We start from the raw sequence: 24,483 nt of genomic DNA on the forward strand, positions 1-24,483 counted from the left end.
CTGGTGTCTCCATGTGGAACCACCTAGTATTTTCAACCACAAAATTAAATATTCCCTTATAAAAACATTCAAAAAAATAAAGTCCGTGGATAATATCAGGAATACACATACACAGAGGATGTAGCAATATTTCAGATTGATTTAGCCAAAACAGAACCGGGTGTTTCCGGTTTCATCAAGTCATATCCACACAAACTGGTGTGGAATTCATATGAAATGCACCGAGGAAATCACATAAAAAATGCTTTGGGAGAAAACCTAAGTCTTTTCGTTAGGCAAGTGCATAAAATGTCATCTATACATAAAGAAATATCATGTTTCTTTGCGGCAGTTCCTCTAGCTTTTTCCCTAGAAAATACAAATGTGTAGAGCTGGTGTCTCCATGTAGAAACAATTAGTGTATCACAGCACAAAATTAAATGTTTCCTGATAATAAACACTCAAAACAATAAAGTCTGTGGATAATATCAGGAATAAACAAATACATAGGCTGTAGCAATATCTGGGATTGAGTTAGTAAAAAAAAACCTGATATTTCCGGATTCATCCAGTCACATCTGGACAAACTGGTGTGGAATTCGTATGCAATGAACCGAGAAAATCACAGTACAAATGGTTTGGAAGAAAAACAGTATTTTTGTTAGGCAAGTGCATAAAATGTCATCTGTAGAAACAGAAATATCATGTTTGTTTGCCGCAGTTCCTCTAGCTTTCTCCTTAGAAAATACGAATGTGTAGAGCTGGTGTCTCCATGTGGAACCAATTACCTATCCAAGCTCAAAATAAAATGTTCCGCGATAAAATAACATTTAAAACAATAAAGTCCATTGATAATATCCAGAAATCTCAAACACAGAGGCTGTAGCAATATCTTTGATTTTGTTAACAAAAAAAAAAAAAGGATATTTATGGTTTCATCTAGTCATATCCAGACAAACTGGTGTGGGATTCCTATGCAATGGACTGAGAAAATCACAGTACAAATGGTTTTGGAGAAAAGCAAAGTCTTTTCATTAGGCAAGTGCATAAAATGTCATCTATACAAACAGAAATACCATGTTTGTTTGCCGCAGTTCCTCTAGCTTTCTCCCTAGAAAATACGAATGTGTAGAGCTGGTGTCCCCATGATGAACCATTAGTGCTTCAACAGTACAAAATGAAATGTTCCCTGATAAAAACATTCAAAACAATAAAGTCCATCGATAATATCCAGAAAACAAAACACAGAGGCTTTCACAATATTTCAGATTGTGTTAGCCAAAGCACAATCGGATATTTTCGGTTTCATCCAGTCATATCCGACAAACTACTGTGGGATTCCTAGGCAATGGAACGAGAGAATCACAGTAAAAATAGTTTTGGAGAAAAGCAAAGTCTTTTCGTTAGGCAAGTGCATAAAATGTCATCTATACAAACAGAATTATGAGTTTTGTTTGCCACAGTTCCTCGAGCTTTCTCCCTAGGAAATATGAATGTGGAGAGACGGTGTCTCATGTGGAAACAATTAGTGTTTCACAGCACAAAATTAAATATTCCCTAATTAAAAATATTCAAAACAATAAAATCTGTGGATAATATCAGGAATACACAAACACAGAGTCTGTAGCAATATCTAGGATTGAGTTAGCCAAAACAAAACTGAATAATTCCGCTTTCATCCAGTCATATCCGGTAAACTGGTGTGGAATTCATATGCAATGGACCGAGAAAATCACAGTAAAAATGATTTTGGAGAAAAGCAAAATCTTTTCATTAGGAAGTGCATAAAATGTCATCTATACAAACAGAAATATCATGTTTGTTTGCCGCAGTTCCTCTACCTTTCGTCCTGAAAATACGAATGTGTAGAGCTGGTGTCCCCATGATGAACCAATTAGTGCTTCTACGGTACAAAAATAAATGTTCCCTGATAAAAATACTCAAATCAATAAAGTCCATCGATAATATCCAGAAATCATAAACACAGAGGCATTCACAATATTTCGGATTGAGTTATCCAAACACAACCGGATATTTCTGGTTTCATCCAGTCATATCCATACAAACTGGTGTGGAATTCGTATGCAATGGACCGAGAAAATCACAGTAAAAATGGTTTTGGAGAAAAGAAAAGTCTTTTAACTAGGCAAATAGATAAAATGTCATCTATACAAACAGAAATATCATGTTTGTTAGCCGCAGTTCCTCTAGCTTTCTCCCTAGAAAATACGAATGTGTAGAGCTGGTGTCTATAAGTGGAACCAAAACTGTATCCAAGCTCAAAATAAATTATTCCCCGATAAAAAACATTCAAAACAATAAAGTCCATTGATAATATCCAGAAAAAAAAAAAAACACAGATGCTTTCACAATATTTGGGATTGAGTTAGCCCAAACAAACCGGATATTTCTGGTTTCATCCAGTCATATCCGGACAAACGGGTGTGGAATTCGTTTGCAGTGGGCCGAGAAAAATCACAGTTAAAATGGTGTTTGAGAAAAGCAAAGTCATTTCGTTAGGCAAGTACATAAAATGTCCTCTAGCCAAACAGAAATATCATGTTTGTTTGCCGCAGTTACTCCAGCTTTCTCCCTAGAAAATATGAATGTGTAGAGCTGGTGTTCCCATTATGAAGCAATTCGTGTTTCAATGGTACAATATTAAATGTTCCCTGACAAACATAAAAAAAAATAAGTCCATCGATAATATCCAGAAAACACAATCACAGAGGGTGTTGCAATATTTCGGATTGAGTTAGCCAAAACACAACCAGATATTTCTGGTTTCATCCAGTCATATCCAGACAAACTGGTGTGGAATTCGTATGCAATAGACTGAGAAAATCACAGTAAAAATGGTTTTGGAGAAAAGCAAAGTCTTTTTGTTAGGCAAGTTTATAAAATGTCATCTATACAAACAGAAATATCATGTTTGTTTGCCGCAGTTCCTCTAGCTTTCTCCCTAGAAAATACGAATGCGTAGAGCTGGTGTCTCCATGTGGAACCTTTTAGTGTTTCAACGGTAGAAATTTAAATATTTCCTGATAAAAAACATTCAAAAAAATAAAGTCTGTGGATAATATCAGGAATACACAAACACAGAGGCAGTAGCAAAATCTGGGATTGAGTTAGCCTAAACACAGCCAGATATTTCTCTTTTCATCCAGTCATATCCAGACAAACTGGTGTGGAATTCGCATGTAATGGACCGAGAAAATCACAGTACGAATTGTTTTGGAGAAAAGCAAAGTCTTTTTATTAGGTAAGTAGATAAAATATCATCGATACAAACAGAAATATCATGTTTGTTTGCTGCAGCTCCTCTAGCTTTCTCCGTAGAACATACGAATGTGTAGAGCTGGTGTCCCCATGTGGAATCAATTAATGTTTCCAAGTACAAAATTAAATGTTCCCTGAAAAAGAAACATTCAAAAAATTAAAGTCCATGGATAATATCAGGAATACACAAACACAGATGCTTTCACAATATTTCGGATTGAGTTATCCAAAACACACCCAGATATTTCTGGTTTCATCCAGTCATAGCTGGACAAAGTGGTGTGGAATTCGTACGCAACGGACCGAGAAAATCACAGTAAAATTGGTTTTGGAGAAAAGCAAATTCTTTTCATTAGGCAGGTAGATAAAATGTCATCTATACAAACAGAAATATCATGTTTGTTTGTCGTAGTTCCTCTAGCTTTCTCCCTAGAAAATTCGAATATGTAGAGCTGGTGTCTATAAGTGGAACCAAAACTGTATCCAAGCTCAAAATAAATTATTCCCCGATAAAAAACATTCAAAACAATAAAGTCCATTGATAATATCCAGAAAAAACAAACACAGATGCTTTCACAATATTTGGGATTGAGTTAGCCCAAACAAAACCGGATAGTTCTGGTTTATCCAGTCATATCCGGACAAACGGGTGTGGAATTCATATGCAATGGGCCGAGAAAATCACAGTTAAAATGGTGTTTGAGAAAAGCAAAGTCTTTTCGTTAGGCAAGTACATAAAATGTCATCTATAGAAACAGAAATATCATGTTTGTTTGCCGCAGTTCCTCCAGCTTTCTCCCTAGAAAATATGAATATGTAGAGCTGGTGTTCCCATTATGAAGCAATTCGTGTTTCAATGGTACAAAATTAAATGTTCCCTGACAAACATAAAAAAAGATAAGTCCATCGATAATATCCAGAAAACACAAACTCAGAGGGTGTTGCAATATTTCGGATTGAGTTAGCCAAAACACAACCAGATATTTCTGGTTTCATCCAGTCATATCCGGACAAACTGGTGTGGAATTCGTATGCAATAGACTGAGAAAATCACAGTAAAAATGGTTTTGGAGAAAAGCAAAGTCTTTTTGTTAGGCAAGTTTATAAAATGTCATCTATACAAACAGAAATATCATGTTTGTTTGCCGCAGTTCCTCTAGCTTTCTCCCTAGAAAATGCGAATGCGTAGAGCTGGTGTCTCCATGTGGAACCTTTTAGTGTTTCAACGGTAGAAATTTAAATATTTCCTGATAAAAAACATTCAAAAAAATAAAGTCTGTGGATAATAACAGGAATACACAAACACAGAGGCAGTAGCAAAATCTGGGATTGAGTTAGCCTAAACACAGCCAGATATTTCTCTTTTCTTCCAGTCATATCCAGACAAACTGGTGTGGAATTCGCATGTAATGGTTCGAGAAAATCACAGTACAAATCGTTTTGGAGAAAAGCAAAGTCTTTTCATTAGGTAAGTAGATAAAATATCATCGATACAAACAGAAATATCATGTTTGTTTGCCGCAGTTCCTCTAGCTTTCTCCGTAGAAAATACCAATGTGTAGAGCTGGTGTCCCCATGTGGAAACAATTAATGTTTCCAAGTACAAAATTAAATGTTCCCTGAAAAAGAAACATTCAAAAAATTAAAGTCCATGGATAATATCAGGAATACACAAACACAGATGCTTTCACAATATTTCGGATTGAGTTATCCAAAACACACCCAGATATTTCTGGTTTCATCCAGTCATAGCCGGACAAAGTGGTGTGGAATTCGTACGCAATGGACCGAGAAAATCACAGTAAAAATGGTTTTGGAGAAAAGCAAATTCTTTTCATTAGGCAGGTAGATAAAATGTCATCTATACAAACAGAAATATCATGTTTGTTTGTCGTAGTTTCTCTAGCTTTCTCCCTGGAAAATACGAATATGTAGAGCTTCTGTCTCAATGTGTAAACAATTAGTGTTTCCAAAACAATAAAAATGTTCCCCGAAAAAAAAATTCCAAAAAATAAAGTCCGTGGTTAATATGAGCAATACACACACGCAGAGGCTGTAGCAATATCTGGGATTGAGTTAGGAAAAACATAATGGATATTTCCGTATTCATCCAGTCATATCCAGAAAAGCTGGTGTGGAATTCATATTCAATGGACCGATTAAATAACATTAAACATTGTTTTGGAGTCAAGGAAAGTCTTTTTTTAGGAAAGTGCATAAAACTTCATCTAGAAACCAGAAATATCATGTTTGTTTGCTGCAGTTCCTCTAGCTTTCTCTCTAGAAAATACGAATGTGTAGAGCTGGTGTCCCCATGATGAACCAATTAGTGTTTCAACGGTACAAAGTTAAATGTTCCCTGATAAAAACATTCAAAACAATAAAGTCCATCGACAATATCCAGAAAAAACAAACACAGAGGCTAACACAATATTTCGGTTTGAGTTTGCCAAAACACAACTGGATATTTCTGGTTTCATCCAGTCATATCCGGACAAAGTGGTTTAGAATTCGTATGCAAGAGACCGAGAAAATCAGAAAAAAAATGGTTTTGGAGAAAAGCAAAGTCTTTTCGTTAGGCAACTGCATAAAATGTCATCTATACAAACAGAAATATCATGTTTGTTTGCCACAGTTCTGCTAGCTTTCTCCCTAGAAAATACGAATGTGTAGAGTTGGTGTTCCCAATATGAACCAATTAGTATTTCTACGGTACAAAATTGAATATTCCCTGTTAAAAACATTAAAAACAATAAAGTCCATCATAATATCCATAAAAAACAAACATAGAGGCTTTCACAGATTTCGGATTGAGTTAGCCAAAACACAACCAGATATTTCTGGTTTCATCCAGTCACATCCGGACAATGTGCTGTGGCATTCGTATGGAATGGACCAAGAAAATCACAGTGAATATGATTTTGGAGAAAAGCAAAGTCTTTTCGTTACACAAGTGCATAAAATGTCATCTATACAAACAGAAATATTACGTTTGTTTGCCGCAGTTCCTCTAGCATTCTCCGTAGAAAATACGAATGTGTAGAGCTGGTGTCTCCATGTGGAACCAATTAGTGTTTCTAAGTACAAAAATAAATGTTCCCAGAAAAAAAAAACATTCAAAAAAAGAAAGTCCATGGATAATATCAGGAATACACAAACACAGAGGCTGTAGCAATACCTAGGATTGAGTTAGCCAAAATAAAACCGGTTATTTCTGGTTTCATCCAGTCATATTCGGACAAAGTGGTGTGGAATTCGTACGCAATGGAACGAGAAAATCACAGTAAAAATGGTTTTGGATAAAAGCAAAGTCTTTTCGTTAGGCAAGTGCATAAAATGTCATCAACACAAACAGAAATATCATGTGTGTTTGCCGCATTTCCCCTAGCTTTCTCCCCAGAAAATACGAATGTGTAGAGCTGGTGTCCCCATGATGAACCAATTAGTGTTTCTACGGTACTAAAATAAACGTTCCCTGATAAAAACATTCAAAACAATAAAGTCCATGGATAATATCCCGAAAACAAAAACACAGAGGCTGTAGCAATATTTCAGATTGAGTTAGCCAAAACACAACCGGATATTTCTGGTTTCATCCAGTCATATCCAGACAATGTGGTGTGGAATTCGTATGCAATGGACTGAGAAAATCACAGTAAAAATGGTTTTGGAGAAAAGCAAAGTCTTTTCGTTAGGCAAGTGCATAAAATGTCATCTATACAAACAGAAATATCATGTTTGTTTTTCACTGTTCCTCCAGCTTTCTCCCTGGAAAACACAAATGTGTAGAGCTAGTGTCTCTATTAGGACCCACTTAGTGATTCCAAGTACAAATTAAATGTTCCCTGAAAAAAGCTTTAAAAACAATGAAGTCCAGGGATAATATCAGGAATACAGAAACAGAGAGGCTGCAGCAATATCTGTGATTGAGTTAACAAAAAAAAAAAAAGAAAACGGATATTTCCGGTTTCATCCCATCATATTCGGTAAAGTGGTGTGGAATTCGTATGCAATGGACCAAGAAAATCACAGTAAAAATGGTTTTGGAGAACAGCAAATTCTTTTTGTTAGGCAAGTGCATAAAATGTCATCGATACAAACAGAAATATCATGTTTGTGTGTTGTAGTTTCTCTAGCTTTCTCCCTAGAAAATACGAATGTGTAGAGCTGGTGTCTCTATGTGGAACCAATTAGTGTTTCCAAGCAGAAAATTAAATGTTCCCTGAAAAAAAACATTCAAAACATTAAAGTCCGTGGATAATATCCAGAAAATACAAACACAGAGGCTGTAGCAATGTTCACATTGAGTTAGCCAAAACAAAACCAGATATTTCTGGTTTCATCCAATCATATCCGGACAAAGTGGTGTGGAATTCATATGAAATGGATCGAGGAATTCACAGTATAAATGGTTTTGGAGAAAAGCAAAGTCTTTTCGTTAGGCAAGTGCATAAAATGTCATCAACACAAACAGAAATATCATGTTTGTTTGCCGCAGTTCCCCTAGCTTTCTCCCCAGTAAATACGAATGTGTAGAGCTGGTGTCCCCATGATGAACCAATTAGTGTTTCAACGGTACTAAAATAAACGCTCCCTGATAAAAACATTCAAAACAATAAAGTCCATGGATAATATCCTGAAAACACAAACACATAGGCTGTAGCAATATTTCAGATTGAGTTAGCCAAAACACAACCGGATATTTCTGGTTTCACCCAGTCATATCCAGAAAATGTGGTGTGGAATTCGTATGCAATGGACCGAGAAAATCACCGTAAAAATGGTTTTGGGGAAAAGTAAAGTCTTTTCGTTAGACAAGTGCATAAAATGTCATCGATACAAACAGAAATATCATGTTTGTTTGCCGCAGTTCCTCCAGCTTTCTCCCTAGAAAATATGAATGTGTAGAGCTGGTGTCCCCATGATGAACCAATTAGTGTTTCAACGGTACAAAATTAAATGTTCCCTGAAAAAATATATTCAAAACTTTAAAGTCCATTGATAATATGCAGAAAACACAAACACAGAGGCTGTAGCAATATCTGGGATTGAGTTAGCCAAAACAAAACCGGATATTTCCGGTTTCATCCAGTCTTACCCGGAGAAACTGGTGTGGAATTTGTATGCAATTGACCGAGAAAATCACAGTACAAATGGTTTTGGAGAAAAGCAAAGATTTTTCATAAGGCAAGTAGATAAAATATCATCGATACAAACAGAAATAATAGTTTTGTTTGCCGCAGTTCCTCTAGTTTTTATCCTAGAAAATACGAATGTGTAGTGCTGATGTTCCCAATATGAACCAATTAGTGTTTCAACGGTACAAAATGAAATGTTCCCTGATAAAAACATTCAAAACAATAATTCCATCGATAATATCCACAAAACACAAACACAGAGGCTGTAGCAATATCTGGGATTTTGTTAGAGAAAACAAAACCGGGTATTTCCGGTTTCATCCAGTCATATCTAGTCAAACTGGTGTGGAATTCGTATGCAATGGACTGCGAAAATCACAGTAAAAATGCTTTTGGAGAAAAGCAAGGTCTTTTCATTAGGCTAGTTGATAAATTATCATCAATACAAACAGAAATATCATGTTTGCTTGCCGCAGTTCCTCTAGCTATCTCCCTAGAAACTACGAATGTGTAGAGCTGGTGACTGCATTTGGAACCAATTAGATTTTCCAAATAAAAAATTAAATGTTCCCTGATAAAAAACATTCAAATCAATATGTCCATGTAGAATATCTGGAAAACACAAACACAGAGGCTATAGCAATATCTGGGATTGAGTTAGCCAAAACAAAACCGCATATTTCAGGTTTCATCCAGTCATATCCGGACAAACTGTTGTGGAATTCATATGCAATGTACCGAGAAAAATCACAGTAAAAATGGTTTTGGAGAAAAGCAAAGTCTTTTTGTTAGGCAAGTGCATTAAATGTCATCTACACAAATGTAACCATCATGTTTGCCACAGTTCCTCTAGCTTTCTCCCCAGAAAATACGAATGTGTAGAGCTTGTGTCCCCATGATGAACCAAATTATGTTTCTACGGTACTACAATAAACGTTCACTGATAAAAACATTCAAAACAATAAAGTCCATGGATAAAATCCGGAAAACACAAACACAGAGGCTGTAGCAATATTTCGCATTGACTTAGCCTAAACACAACCGGATATTTCTGGTTTCATCCAGTCATATCCGGAAAACGGGAGTGGAATTCGTATGCAATGGACCGAGATAATCAGAGTGAAAATGGATTTGCAGAAAAGCAAAGTCTTTTCGTTACATAAGTGCATAAAATGTCATCTATACAAACAGAAATATCATGTTTGTTTGCCGCTGTTCCTCTAGCATTCTCCCTAGAAAATACGAATCTGTAGAGCCGGTGTCTCAATGTGGAACCAATTAGTGTTTCCAAGCACAAAATTAAATGTTCCCTGATAAAATAAATTCAAAGCAATAAAGTCCGTAGATAATATCAGGAATACACAAACACAGAGGCTGTAGCAATATCTGTGATTGGGTTAGCCAAGCCGAAACCCGATATTTCTGGTTTCATCCAGACATATATGAACAATGGTGTCGAAATCGTATGCAATAGACCGAGAAAATCACAGGAAAAATGGTTTTGGAGAAAAGCAAAGACTTTTTGTTAGGCAACTGCATAAAGTGTCATCTACACAAACATAAATATCATGTTTGTTTGCCGTAGTTCCTCTTGCTTTCTCCGTAGAAAATATTAATGTGTAGAGTTGGTGTCTCCATGTGGAACCAATTAGTGTTTCAATGGTACAAAATTAAACGTTCCCTGATAATAAACATTCAAAACAATAAAGTCTGAGGAAAAGATCAGGAATACACAAACACAGAGTATGTAGCAATATCTGGGATTGAGTTAGACAAAACACAACCGGATATTTCTGGTTTCCTCCTGTCATATCCGGACAAACTGGTGTGGAATTCGTATGCAATGGACCGAGAAAATCGCATAAAAATTTTTTTTGAAGAAAATCAAAGTCTTTCCATTAGGCAAGTAGATAATATATCATCGATACAAACAGAAATATCATGGTTGTTTGTCGAAGTTCCTCTAGCTTTCTCCCTAGCAAATAAGAATGTGTAGAGCTGGTGTCTCCATGTGGAACCAATTAGTGTTTCCAAGAACAAAACTTAATGTTCCCTGGTAAAAAAATTCAAAGCAATAAAGTCCGTGGATAATATCAGGAATGCACAAACACAGAGGCTGTAGCAATATCTGGGATTGAGTTAGCCAAAAAAAAAACCAGCTATTTTTGGTTTCTTCCAGTCATATCCGCAGAAACTGGTGTGGAATTCATATGCAATGGGCCGAGAAAATCACAGTAAAAATGGTTTGGAGAAAATCAAAGTCTTTTCGTTAGGCAAGTGCATAAAATGTGATCTATACAAACAGAAATATCATGTTTGTTTGCCGCAGTTCCTCTAGTTTCTCCCTAGAAAATACGACTGTGTAGAGCTGGTGTCCCCAGGATGAACCAATTAGAGTTTCTATAGTACAAAATGAAATGTTCCCTGATAAAAAATTTCAAAACAGTAAAGTCCATCGATAGTATCCAGATAACACATACCCAGAAACTTTCACAATATTTTGCATTGAGTTAGCCAAAACACAACCGGATATTTCTGGTTTCATCCAGTCATATGCGGAGAAAGTCATTTGGAATTCATATGCAATGGACCGAGAAAATCACTGTAAAAATTGTTTTGGAGAAAAGCAAAGTCTTTTCATTAGGCAAGTGCATAAAATGTCATTGATACAAACAGAAATATCATGTTTATTTGCCACAGTTCCTCTAGCACTCTCCATAGAAAATACAAATGTGCACAGCTGGGGTCTCCATGTGGAACCAATTACTGTATGCAAGCTCAAAATAAAATGTTCCCCAATAAAAAACATTCAAAACAATAAAGTCCATTGATAATATCCAGAAACACAAACTGAGATGCTGTAGTAATATCTGGGATTGAGTTAGCCAAAACAAAACCGGATATTTCCGGATTCATCCAGTCATACCCAGACAAACTGGTGTGGAATTCGAATGCAATGGACCGAAAAAATCACAGTAAAAATGGTTTTGGAGTAAAGCAAAGTCTTTTCGTTAGGCAAGTGCATAAAATGTCATCTATACAAACAGAAATATAATGTTTGTTTGCCGCAGTTCCTCTAGCTTTCTCCCTAGAAAGTCCGAATGTGTAGAGCTGCTGTCTCCATGTGGAACCAATTAGTGTTCCAAGCACAAAATTAAATGTTCCCTGATAAAAACATTCAAAATAATAAAGACCATCGATAATATCAAGAACAAGCAAACACAGAGACTTTCACAATATTTCGGATTGAGTTAGCCAAAACACAATCGGATATTTCTATTTTCATCCAGTCATATCCGGACAAAGTGGTGTGGAATTCGTACGCAATTGCCCGAGAAAATCACAGTACAAATGGTTTTGGAGAACAGCAAAGCCTTTTCGTTAGGCAACTGCATAAAATGTCATCGATAGAAACAGAAATATCTTGTTTGTTTGCCGCAGTTCCTCTACCTTTCTCCGCAGAAAATGCGAATATGTAGACTGGTGTCTACATGTGGAACCAATTAGTGTTTCGAAGCACAAAACTTAATAATCCCTGATAAAAAATATTCAAAACAATAAACTCCGTGGATAATATCAGGAATACAGATACACAGAGGCTTTAGCATTATCTGGGATTGAGTTAGCCAAGACAAAACCGGATATTTCCCCTTTCATCCAGTCATATCCGGACAAACTGTTGTGGACTTCCTATGCAATGGACCGAGAAAATCACAGTAAAAATGGTTTTGGAGAAAAGCAAAGTCTTTTCGTTAGGCAAGTGCACAAAATGTCATCGATACAAACAGAAATACCATGTTTGTTTGCCGCAGTTCCTCCAGCTTTCTCCCTAGAAAGTACGAATGTGTAGAGCTGCTGTCTCCATGTGGTACCATTTAGTGATTCCAAGCACAAAATTAAATGTTGCCTTATAAGAACATTAAAAACAATAAGACCATCGATAATATCCAGAACAAACAAACACAGAGGCTTTCACAATATTTTGGTGAGTTAGCCAAAACACAATCATATATTTCTATTTTCATCCAGTCATATCCGGACAATCTGGTGTGGAATTCGTATGCAACGGACCGAGATAATCACAGTAAAAATGGTTTTGGAGAAAAGCAAAGTCTTTTCGTTAGGCAAGTGCATAAAATGTCATCTGTACAAACAGAAATATCATGTTTGTTTGCCGCAGTTCCTCTAGCTTTCTCCCTAGAAAATACGAATGTGTAGAGCTGGTGTCCCCATGATGAACCAATTAGTGTTTCTACGGTACAAAATGAAATGTTCCCTGATAACAACATTCAAAACCATAAAGTCCATCGTTAATAGCCAGAAAACACAAACACAGAGGCTTTCCCAATATTTCAGATTGAGTTAGCCAAAACACAACCGGATATTTCCCCTTTCATCCAGTCATATCCGGAGAAACTGCTGTGGAATTCGTATGAAACGGACTGAGAAAATCACAGTAAAAAAGGTTTTGGAGAAAAGCAATGTCTTTTCGTTAGGCAAGTGCATAAAATGTCATCTATACAAACAAAAATATCATGTTTGTTTGCCGCAGTTCCTCTAGCTTTCTCCCTAGAAAATACGAATGTGTAGAGCTGGTGTCCCAATGATGAACCAATTAGTGTTTCTACGGTACAAAATGAAATGTTCCCTGATAACAACATTCAAAACCATAAAGTCCATCATTAATAGCCAGAAAACACAAACACAGAGGCTTTCCCAATATTTCAGATTGAGTTAGCCAAAACACAACCGGATATTTCCCCTTTCATCCAGTCATATCCGGAGAAACTGCTGTGGAATTCGTATGAAACGGACTGAGAAAATCACAGTAAAAAAGGTTTTGGAGAAAAGCAATGTCTTTTCGTTAGGCAAGTGCATAAAATGTCATCTATACAAACAAAAATATCATGTTTGTTTGCCGCAGTTCCTCTAGCTTTCTCCCTAGAAAATACGAATGTGTAGAGCTGGTGTCCCAATGATGAACCAATTAGTGTTTCAACGTTACAAAATTAAATGTTCCCTGATGAAAACTTTCAAAACAATAAAGTCCATTGATAATATCTTGGAAACACAAACACAGAATCTTTCACAATATTTCAGATTGAGTTAGCCAAAACACAAGCGGATATTTCCGGTTTTTTCCAGTCATATCCGGACAACGTGGTGTGGAATTCGTATTCAATGGACCGAGAAAATCACAGTAAAAATGGTTTTGGAAAAAGGAAAGTCTTTTCGTTAGGCATTTGCATAAAATGTCATCGATACAAACAGAAATATCATGTTTGTTTGCCGCAGTTCCTCTAGCTTTCTCCCTAGAAAATACGCATGTGTACAGCTGCTGATCCCATGATGAACTAATTAGTGTTTCAACGTTACAAAATGAAATGTTCCCTGATAACAACATTCAAAACCATAAAGTCCATCGTTAATAGCCAGAAAGACAAACCCAGAGGCTTTCACAATATTTCGCATTGAGTTAGCCAAAACACAACCGGATATATCCGGTTTCATCCAGTCATATCCGGAGAAACTGCTGTGGAATTCGTATGAAATGGACTGAGAAAATCACAGTAAAAAAGGTTTTGGAGAAAAGCAAAGTCTTTTGGTTAGGCAAGTGCATAAAATGTCATCTGTACAAACAGAAATATCATGTTTGTTTGCCGCAGTTCCTCTAGCTTTCTCCCTAGAAAATACGAATGTGTAGACCTGGTGTCCCAATGATGAACCAATTAGTGTTTCTACGGTACAAAATGAAATGTTCCCTGATAACAACATTCAAAACCATAAAGTCCATCGTTAATAGCCAGAAAACACAAACACAGAGGCTTTCCCAATATTTCAGATTGAGTTAGCCAAAACACAACCGGATATTTCCCATTTCATCCAGTCATATCCGGAGAAACTGCTGTGGAATTCGTATGAAACGGACTGAGAAAATCACAGTAAAAAAGGTTTTGGAGAAAAGCAATGTCTTTTCGTTAGGCAAGTGCATAAAATGTCATCTATACAAACAAAAATATCATGTTTGTTTGCCGCAGTTCCTCTAGCTTTCTCCCTAGAAAATACGAATGTGTAGAGCTGGTGTCCCCATGATGAACCAATTAGTGTTTCTACGGTACAAAATGAAATGTTCCCTGATAACAACATTCAAAACCATAAAGTCCATCGTTAATAGCCAGAAAACACAAACACAGAGGCTTTCCCAATATTTCAGATTGAGTTAGCCAAAACACAACCGGATATTTCCCCTTTCATCCAGTCATATCCGGAGAAACTGCTGTGGAATTCGTATGAAACGGACTGAGAAAATCACAGTAAAAAAGGTTTTGGAGAAAAGCAATGTCTTTTCGTTAGGCAAGTGCATAAAATGTCATCTATACAAACAAAAATATCATGTTTGTTTGCCGCAGTTCCTCTAGCTTTCTCCCTAGAAAATACGAATGTGTAGAGCTGGTGTCCCAATGATGAACCAATTAGTGTTTCAACGTTACAAAATTAAATGTTCCCTGATGAAAACTTTCAAAACAATAAAGTCCATTGATAATATCTTGGAAACACAAACACAGAATCTTTCACAATATTTCAGATTGAGTTAGCCAAAACACAAGCGGATATTTCCGGTTTTTTCCAGTCATATCCGGACAACGTGGTGTGGAATTCGTATTCAATGGACCGAGAAAATCACAGTAAAAATGGTTTTGGAAAAAGGAAAGTCTTTTCGTTAGGCATTTGCATAAAATGTCATCGATACAAACAGAAATATCATGTTTGTTTGCCGCAGTTCCTCTAGCTTTCTCCCTAGAAAATACGCATGTGTACAGCTGCTGATCCCATGATGAACTAATTAGTGTTTCAACGTTACAAAATGAAATGTTCCCTGATAACAACATTCAAAACCATAAAGTCCATCGTTAATAGCCAGAAAGACAAATCCAGAGGCTTTCACAATATTTCGCATTGAGTTAGCCAAAACACAACCGGATATTTCCGGTTTCATCCAGTCATATCCGGAGAAACTGCTGTGGAATTCGTATGAAATGGACTGAGAAAATCACAGTAAAAAAGGTTTTGGAGAAAAGCAAAGTCTTTTGGTTAGGCAAGTGCGTAAAATATCATTGATACAAACAGAAATATCATGTTTGTTTGCAGCAGTTCCTCTAGCTTTCTCCCTGGAAAATTCGAATATAGAGCTGGTGTCTCCATGTGGAACCAATTAGTGTTTCCAAGCACAAATTAAATGTTCCCTGATAAAAACATTCAAAACAATAAAGTCCATCGATAATATCAGGAATACACAAACACAGAGGCTGCAGCAATATCTGGGATTTAGTAGGCCAGAAAAAAAAATGGATATTTCAGGTTTCATCCAGTCATATCCGGACAAAGTAGCCTGGAATTCGTATGCAACGGACCGAGAAAATCACAGTAAAAATGGTTTTGGAGAAAAGCAAAGTCTTTTCGTTAGGCAAGTGCATAAAATGTCATCTGTACAAACAGAAATATCATGTTTGTTTGCCGCAGTTCCTCTAGCTTTCTCCCTAGAAAATACGAATGTGTAGAGCTGGTGTCCCCATGATGAACCAATTAGTGTTTCTACGGTACAAAATGAAATGTTCCCTGATAACAACATTCAAAACCATAAAGTCCATCGTTAAAATCCAGAAAATACAAACACAGAGGCTGTAGCAATATTTAGATTGAGTTAGCCAAAACACAACTGGATATTTCCGGTTTCATCCAGTCATATCTGGAGAAACTGTTGTGGAATTCGTATGCATGGTCTGAGAAAATCAGAGTAAAAATGGTTTTGGAGAAAAGCAAAGTCTTTTCGTTAGGCAAGTGCATAAAATATCATCGATACAAACAGAAATATCATGTTATTTTGCCATAGTTCCTCTAATTTTCTCCCTAGAAAATACGAATGTGTAGAGCTGGTGTCTCTATGTGAAACCAAATAGTGATTCCAACCAAAAATTAAATGTTCCCTGATAAAAAACATTCAAAAAATAAAGTCCGTGGATTATATCAGGAATACACATACACAAAGGCTGTAGCAATATCTGGGATTGAGTTAGCCAACACAAAACCGAATATTTCCGGTTTCTTCCAGTCATATCCAGAAAAAGTGGTGTGGAATTCATATGCAATGGACCGAGAAAATCTCAGTAAAAATGGTTTGGAGAAAAGCAAATTCTTTTCCTTAGGCAAGTGCATTAAAGATCAACTATACAAACAGAAATATCATGTTTCTTTGCCACAGTTCCTCTAGCTTTCTCCCTACAAAATAGGAATATGTAGAGCTGCTGTCCCCATGATGAACCAATTACTGTATAGAGAGAAAAATAAAATGTCCCCCGATAAAAAACATTCAAAACAATAAAGACCGTTGATAATATCCAGAAAACACAAACACAGAGGCTGTAGCAATATATGGGATTGAGTTAGCCAAAACAAAACTGGATATTTCTGGGTTTAGCCCGTCATATCCGGTAAAAGTACTTTGGAATTCGAATGCAATGGACCGAAAAAATCACAGTAAAAATGGTTTTGGAGAAAAGCAAAGTCTTTTCTTTAGGAAAGTGCATAAAATGTCATCTATACACACAGAAATATCATGTTTGTGTGCCGCAGTTCCTCTAGCTGTCTCCCTAAAAAATACGAATGTGTAGAGCTGGTGTAACCATGATGAACCAATTAGTGTTTCAACGGTACAAAATTAAATGTTCCCTGAAAAAAACATTCAAAACAATAAAGTCCATCGATAATATCCAGAAAACACAAACACAGGGGCTTTCAGAATATTTTGGATTCAGTTAGCGAAAGCAGAGCCGGATATTTCTGGTTTCATCCAGTCATATCCGGACAAAGTGATTTGGAAATCATATGCAATGGACCGAGAAAATCGCAGTAAAAATGGTTTTGGAGAAAAGCAATGTCTTTTTATTTGGCAAGTGCATAAAAGGTCATCTATACAAACAGAAATATCATGTTTGTTTGCAGCAGTTCCTCAAATTTTCTCCCTAGAAAATACAAAATATAGAGCTGGTGTATCCAGGTGGAACCAATTACTGTATCCAAGCTCAAAATAAAATATTCCCCGATAAAAAACATTCAAAACAATAAAGCCCATCGATAATATCCAGAAAAAACAAACTCAGAGTCTATAGCAATATCTGGGATTGACTTAGCCAAAATAAAACTGGATATTTCTGGCTTTATCCAGTCATATCCGGACAAACTGGTGTGGAATTCGTATGCAATGGACCGAGAAAATCACAGTAAAAATGGTTTTGGAGAAAAGCAAAGTCTTTTCGTTAGGCAAGTGCAGAGAATGTCATCTAGACAAACAGAAATATCATGTTTGTTTGCCGCAATTCCTCTAGCTTTCTCCCTAGAAATTACGAATGTGCAGAGCTGGTGTTTCCATGTGGAACCAATTACTGTATCCAAGCTCAAAATAAAATGTTCCCCGATAAAAATTTTCAAAATATTAAAGTCCATTGATAATATCCAGAAAACACAAACAAAGAGGCTGTAGCAATATCTGGGATTGAGATAGCCAAAACACAACCAGATATTTCTGGTTTCATCCAGCCATATCCAGACAAGGTGGTTTGGAATTCGTATGCAATAGACCGAGAAAATCACAGTAAAAATGGGTTTGGAGAAAAGCAAAGTCTCTTCTTGAGGCAAGTGCATAAAATGTCATCCATACAAACAGAAATATCATGTTAGTTTGCCGCAGTTCCTCTAGCTTTCTCCCTAGAAAATATGAATATGTAGAGCTGGTGTCCCCATGTGTAACCAATTACTGTATCCAAGCTCAAAATAAAATGTTCCCTGATAAAAAACATCCAATACAATAAAGTCCATTGATAATATCCAGAAAACAAAAACACAGAGGCTGTAGCAATATCTAGGATAGAATTAGCAAAAACAAAACCGGATATTTCCAATTTTATCAAGTCACATCCGGACAAAGTGGTGTGGAATACGTATGCAATGGAACGAGAAAATCACAGTAAAAATATTTTTGGAGAAAAGCAAAGTCTTTTCTTTAGGAAAGTGCATAAAATGTCATCTATACACACAGAAATATCATGTTTGTGTGCCGCAGTTCCTCTAGCTGTCTCCCTAAAAAATACGAATGTGTAGAGCTGGTGTAACCATGATGAACCAATTAGTGTTTCAACGGTACAAAATTAAATGTTCCCTGATAAAAACATTCAAAACAATAAAGTCCATCGATAATATCCAGAAAACACAAACACAGGGGCTTTCAGAATATTTTGGATTCAGTTAGCGAAAGCAGAGCCGGATATTTCTGGTTTCATCCAGTCATATCCGGACAAAGTGATTTGGAAATCATATGCAATGGACCGAGAAAATCGCAGTAAAAATGGTTTTGGAGAAAAGAAATGTCTTTTTATTTGGCAAGTGCATAAAATGTCATCTATACAAACAGAAATATCATGTTTGTTTGCCGCAATTCCTCTAGCTTTCTCCCTAGAAATTATGAATTTGCAGAGCTGGTGTTTCCATGTGGAACCAATTTCTGTATCCAAGCTCAAAATAAAATGTTCCCCGATAAAAATTTTCAAAATATTAAAGTCCATTGATAATATCCAGAAAACACAAACAAAGAGGCTGTAGCAATATCTGGGATTGAGATAGCCAAAACACAACCGGATATTTCTGGTTTCATCCAGCCATATCCAGACAAGGTGGATTGGAATTCGTATGCAATAGACCGAGAAAATCACAGTAAAAATGGGTTTGGAGAAAATCAAAGTCTTTTCTTGAGGCAAGTGCATAAAATGTCATCCATACAAACAGAAATATCATGTTAGTTTGCCGCAGTTCCTCTAGCTTTCTCCCTAGAAAATATGAATTCATTCTAAAACGTAAAGTCCATTGATAATATCAGGAATACACAAACACAGAGGCTGTAGCAATATCTGGGATTGAGTTAGCCAAAACAAAACTGAATACTTCCGGTTTCATCCAGTCATATCCGGACAAAGTGGTGTGGAATTCGTATGCAATGGACCGAGAAAATCAGAGTAAAAATGTTATTGGAGAAAAGACAAATCTTTTCGTTAAGCAAGTGCATAAAATGTCATCTGCACAAACATAAATATCATGTGTGTCACAGTACCTCTAGCTTTCTCCATAGAAAATACGAATGTGTAGAGCTGGTGTCCCCATGATGAACCAATTATTGTTTCTTTGGTACAAAAATAAATGTTCCCTGATAAAAATATTCAAAACAATAAAGTCCATCGATAATATCCAGAAAACACAAACACAGAGGCTTTCACAGTATTTCGGATTGAGTTAGCTAAAACACAACGGGATATTTCTGGTTTCTTCCAGTCATATCCGGACAAAGTGGTTTGGAATTCGTATGCAATGGACGGAGAAAATCATAGTAAAAAGGGTTTTGGAGAAAAGCAAAGTCTTTTCATTAGGCAAGTAGATAAAATATCATCCATAAAAACAGAAATATCATGTTTGTTTACCACAGTTCCTCTAGCTATCTCCCTAGAAATAAGGAATGTGTAGAGCAGGTGTCTCCATGTGGAAACAATTAGTTTTTCCAAGAAAAGAATTAAATGTTCCCTGATAAAAAACATTCAAAACAATAAAGTCCATGGTTAATATCCGGAAAACACACACAGAGAGTGTATAGCAAAATTTGGGATTGAATTAGCCAAAACAAAACCGGATATTTCCGGTTTCATAAAGTCATATCCGGACAAACTGGTGTGGAATTCGTATCCAATGCAATGCACCGAAAAAATTACAGCAATATCTGGGATTCAGTTAGCAAAACACAACCAGATATTTCTGGTTTCATCCAGTCATATCCGGACAAAGTGGTTTAGAATTCGTATGCAATGGACCGAGAAAATCACAGCACAAATAGTTTTGGAGAAAAGCAAGTCTTTTCGTTAGGCAAGTGCATAAAATTTCATCGATACAAACAGAAATATCATGTTTGTTTGCCGCAGTTCCTCTAGCTTTCTCCCTAGAATTTATGAATGTGTACAGCTGGTGTCTCCACGTGGAACCAATTAGTGTTTGAAAGCACAAAATTAAATGTTCCCTGAAAAAAATTATTGAAAAATATAAAGTCCACTGATAATATCAGGAATACACAAACACTGAGGCTGTAGCAATACTTCGGATTGAGTTAGCCAAAACACAACCAGATATTTCTGATTTCATCCAGTCATATCCGGACAAATGGTGTGGAATTCGTATGCAATGGACTGAGAAAATCACAGTAAAAATGGTTTTGGAGAAAAGCAAAGTGTTTTCGTCAGTCAAGTGCATAAAATGTCATCTATACAAACAGAAATATCATGTATGTTTGCCGAAGTTCCTCTAGCTTTCTCCATATAACATAAGAATGTGTAGAGCTGGTGTTCCCATGATGAACCAATTAGTGTTTCAATGGTACGAAATTAAATGTTCCCTGATAAAAAATATTCAAAACCATAAACTCCATAGATAATATCCAGAAAACACAAACACAGAGGCTTTCACAATATTTCGGATTCAGGTAGTGAAAACAAAACCGGATATTTCTGGTTTCATCCAGTCATATCCGGACAAACTGGTGTGGAATTCGTATGCAATGGACCGAAAAAATCACAGGACAAATGCTTTGGAGAAAAGCTAAGTCTTTTCATTAGGCAAGTGCATAAAATATCATCTATACAAACAGAAATATCATGTTTGTTAGCCGCAGTTACTCTAGCTTTTTCCCTAGAAAATATGAATGTGTAGGGCTGGTGTCTCCATGTGGAACGAATTAGCGTTTCCAAGCACAAAAAAAATATGTTCCCCGATAAAAATATTCAAAATAATAAAGTCTGTGGATAATATCAGGAATACACAAACACAGAGTCTGTAGCAATATCTGTGATTGAGTTATCCAAAACACAACCGGATATTTCTGGTTTCTTCCAGTTATCTGGACAAAGTGGTGTGGAATTTGTATGAAATGGACTGAGAAAATCAAAGTAAAAATGGTTTTGGAGAAAAGCAAAGTCTTTTCTTTGGCAAGTGCATAAATTGTCATCGACACAAACAGAAATATCATGTTTGTTTGCCGCAGTTCCTCTAGCTTTCTCCCTGGAAAATACAAATCTGTAGAGCTGGTGTCTCCATGTGGAACGAATTAGTGTTTCCAAGCACAAAAAAAAATGTTCCCTGAAAAAAACATTCAAAAAAATAAAGTCCGTGGATAATGTAAGGAATACACAAACACAGAGGCTGTAGCAATATCTGGGATTGAGTTAGCCAAAACACAACCAGATATTTCTGGATTCATCCAGTCATATTCGGACAAATGGTGTGGAATTCATATGCAATACACTGAGAAAATCACAGTACAAATTGGTTTGGTGAAAAGCAAAGTCTTTGCGTTAGGCGAGTGAATAAAATGTCATCTAGACAATCTGAAATATCATGTTTGTTTGCCGCAGTTCCTTGAGCTTTCTCCCTAGAAAATACAAATATGTAGAGCTGGTGTCTCCATGTGGAACCAGTTACTGTATCCAAGCTAAAAATAAAATGTTCCCCGATAAAAGACATTCAAAACAATAAAGGCTGTGGATAATATCAGGTATACACAAACCCAGAGCCTGTAGCAATATCTGGAATTGAGTTAGCCAAAACACAACTGGATATTTCTGCTTTCAGCCAGTCATTTCCAGACAAAGTGGTGTGGAATTCGTATCAATGGACCGAGAAAATCATAGTAAAAATGGTTTTGGAGAAAAGCAAAGTCTTTTCATTAGGCAAGTGCATAAAATGTCATCTACACAAACATGAATATCATGTTAGTTTGCCGCATTTCCTCTAAGTTTCTACCTAGAAAAAATGAATGTGTAGAGCTAGTGTATCCATGTGGAACAAATTAGTGTTTCCAAGCACAAGATTAAATGTTTCCTGAGAAAAGAATTTGAAAAAAAATGAAGTCCGTAGATAATCAGGAATACACAAACACAGAGGCTGTAGCAATATCTGGGATTGAGTTAGCCAAATCACAACCGGATATTTCCAGCTTCATCCAGTCATATCCAGACAAACTGGTGTGGAATGCATATGCAATGGACCGAGAAAATCACAATAAAAATGGGTTTGGAGAAAAGCAAAGTCTTTTCATTAGCCAAATATATAAAATATCATCGATACAAACAGAAATATCATGTTTGCGGTATTTCCTCTAGCTTTCTGCTTAGAAAATATGAATGTGTAGAGCTGGTGTCCCCATGGGGAACCAATTAGTGTTTCAACGGTACAAAATTAAATGTTCCCTGATAAAAACATTCAAATCAATATGTCCATGTAGAATATCTGGAAAACACAAACACAGAGGCTGTAGCAATATCTGGGATTGAGTCATCTAAAACAAAACCGGATATTTCCGGTTTCATCCAGTTATACCCGGACAAAGTGGTTTGGAATTCGTATGCAATGCACCGAGAAAATCACAGTAAAAATGGTTTTGGAGAAAAGCAAAGTCTTTTCTTGAGGCAAGTGCATAAAATGTCATCTATACAAACAGAAATATCATGTTTCTTTGCCTCAGTTCCTCTAGCTTTCTCCCTGGAAAATACGAATATGTAGAGCTGGAGTCTCCATGTGTCACTAATTACTGTATCCAAGCTCAAAATAAAACGTTCCCCGATAAAAAACATTCAAAACAATAAAGTCTGTGGATAATATCAGGAAAGTACAAACACAGAGGCTGTAGCAATATCTGGGATTGAGTTTGCCAAAACACCACCGGATATTTCTGTTTTCATCCAGTCATATCCGCACAAACTGGTTTGGAATTCTTATGCAATGGACCGAGAAAATCGCAGTTAAAAATGGTTTTGGAGAAAGCAAAGTTTTTCTTTAGGCTAGTGCATAAAATATCATCTACACAAATAGAAATATCATCTTTGTTTGCCACAGTTCCTCTAGCTTTCTCCCTAGAAAATATGAATGTGTAGACCTGGTGTCCCCATCATTAACCAATTAGTGTTTCAATGGTAGGAAATTAAATGTTTCCTGATAAAAACGTTCAAAACAATACAATCCATCGATAATATCCAGAAAACACAAACAAGAGGCTTTCACAATATTTCGGATTGAGTTAGCCAAAACGCAACTGGATATTTCAGGTTTCATCCAGTCATATCCGGACAAACTGGTGTGGAATTCATATGTAATGGACCGAGAAAATCACACTAAAAATGGTTTTGGAGAAAAGCAAAGTCTTTTTGTTAGGCAAGTGCATAAAATGTCATATATACAAAGAGAAGTATCATGTTTTTTGGCCGCAGTTTCTCTAGCTTTCTCCCTAGAAAATATGAATGTGTAGAGCTGGTGTCCCCATGATGAACCAATTAGTGTTTCAATGGTACAAAATTAAATGTTCCCTGATTAAAACATTCAAAACAATAAAGTCCATTGATAATATCCGGAAAACACAAACACAGAGGCTTTCAAAATATTTCGGATTATGTTAGCCAAAACACAACCGGATATTTCTGGTTTCATCTAGTCATATCCTGACAAACTGGTGTTGATTTCGTATGCAATGGACTAGAAAATCACAGTAAAATGGTTTTGGAGAATAGCAAAGTCTTTTCGTTACGCAAGTGCGTAAAATGTCATCTATGCAAACAGAAATATCATGTTTGTTTGCCGCACATCCTCTAGCTTTCTCCCTAGAAAATACGAATGTGTAGTGCTTGTGTCCACCTGATGAACCAATTTGTGTTTCTATGGTACAAAAATAAATGTTCTCTGATACAAATATTGAAAACAAAAAGTCCATCGATAATATCCAGAATACACAAACACAGAGGCTGCAGCAATATCTGGGATTGAATTAGCCAAAACACAACCGGATATTTCTGGTTTCATCCATTCATATCCTGACAAACTGGTGTGCAATTCATATGCAATGGACTGAGATAATCACAGTAAAAATGGTTTTGGGGGAAAGCAAAATATTTTCGTTAGGCATGTGCATAAACTGTCTTCTATACAAACAGAAATATCATGTTTGTTTGCCGCA

Source organism: Lepus europaeus, unplaced genomic scaffold, assembly GCF_033115175.1.
Source record: "Lepus europaeus isolate LE1 unplaced genomic scaffold, mLepTim1.pri SCAFFOLD_76, whole genome shotgun sequence".
NCBI classification, from domain to species: Eukaryota; Metazoa; Chordata; class Mammalia; order Lagomorpha; family Leporidae; genus Lepus; species Lepus europaeus.